Below are 1,904 nucleotides of genomic sequence, written 5' to 3'. Positions count from 1 at the left end.
TGCAAAATAATATAAATAAGAGTACTATTACACAGTTTGCAATAAAATCTTATTCACATGGCAGGAAAAGCTTCAGCACCAGGATTATCCTGGTCTGAAGTAGTTTTTCAGAAACATTTAAATGTACAAATTAACACATAATCTGGTGATAAGTCTGTAGTGATACTACTATTACACACAATTTCAAATCTCGTTTCTGTAAAAAGAAACAGTTTATATTTCACAAGTAAATATGAACATGCATTTATCTTTTTACCTTCTTAGTTTTAAGATTCCAATTACAGTCAAATACCCTTACCTCTATATCCAAGGGAATGTAAAAATTGCATCAACGTATCCAAGTTCGACATAATGATATTGGGACTATAAATTTATCTGTGTAGGACGTCTATACTGTTGTTACATCCCATGCCTCTTTAGAGGATTTGAAAGGGGAAAAGAAATTACATAAAATGTAAATAAGATCTTAATTTTATTGACAAATAAAACATCTTAATTCAATGCTAGTAGTACATACATACATATAACTTTTTTCAATTTTTAAAGTTCATATGTGAACATTAGCATTTTTATTGAAACATGAAAAAGAGCACATCAATGTTCCTGGTTGAGTAGTTATTTGTTAATGTATTCAGATAATGAAAATTTGCTAGTTTAATATGCATCTTGTTACTCAGTTATAATGAATGGCAGAATTTTAGTTTAACAGGTGTCCAAATAAATTGTTATATTTGAAAACAGCTTCCTGCTTGCATGCTGTTTCAGACTAATTATTAGTGATGTTCCGATTGTCGCCGACAATTGATTGTCGATCATTAAATGAGCCAAAGTCGCCAACATCGATTATGAACTTGCATAATCGATTATTTGACATTTAGGCTAGGTTAAAGCATATTCGGGAGTTACGCATCTTTTTGGTAGTATTTCCTCTTTAGGTTCATTTCTTTTCCACTCTTCAAAATGGAGGCAAAGCATACTGCATTCAATCAAAATAATGCAGGGAAGACTATACCACTAGTGTGGAAGTAGTTTGGATTCTACAAGGCATGTAAAGGTGCAACAGTGAAAGAAAATTAAACAAGAGATCACAGAGTGATCTTGGCGCCCACCAGTGTGCCATTTTTGAGTGTTCCAAATTTCAAGACTTCCCTGTTGAGCTGTAGTTCATTAACTGATGAGGGTTCATGAACTGTTCATGAACATTCCTGAACCATTCGTGAACAATGCGATGAATGTTCCTCAAAAAGTTTGTGAACTGTTCATGAACCAAAAGTTCATGAATTGTTCATGAAACTATTCCTGAAAAAGTTCACCAACTGTCTGTGAACATAAAGTTCAAGAATTATTCATGAACTGGTTCTTCAAAAATGTCACTGGAAAAGAATAATGGTGTACACTGATACTTGGTTGGTGAATTTATTGATGTCTTTCATTTCATACCAGAAATCCTTGAAATATTCATGAACTTGTTTAAGAATGAATCAAGATTTTTTCATGAATGTCAATATAACTATAGAATTCAAGAAAAATTCTTGAAAAAAAAGATGAACATTTTATGAGCAGTTTAAGAATATTAAATTCTTAAAACATTTTTGATGTGTTCTTAAGAAAAAGTCATCTAAGATTCAATAAAAGTACTAAAAATTCAAAACCTTTTTCTAGTTCAGTACCTGTTCTTGAACCCAATTAGGAGTTTCTGAACTGTTCACTCATTAAACATAAAACTTAGGTTTTCCTTTTACAATAAAATTTAATGAATAAGTTCATGAACTGTTCATGAATGTTCATGAACATTAAATTTATGTCACATGATCAGTTTCCATTATTTTGTTGCATGCTGGGAAATATTTTGCACATGTTTGCATATTGAAAATTTCACAATTTTTAGAAGTTTGTGCAGCAAA

The sequence above is a fragment of the Mercenaria mercenaria genome, unplaced genomic scaffold, assembly GCF_021730395.1.
Source record: "Mercenaria mercenaria strain notata unplaced genomic scaffold, MADL_Memer_1 contig_156, whole genome shotgun sequence".
NCBI lineage: Eukaryota > Metazoa > Mollusca > Bivalvia > Venerida > Veneridae > Mercenaria > Mercenaria mercenaria.
The sequence above is the reverse complement of the archived record's forward strand: the minus strand, read 5'-3'. Positions refer to the sequence as shown.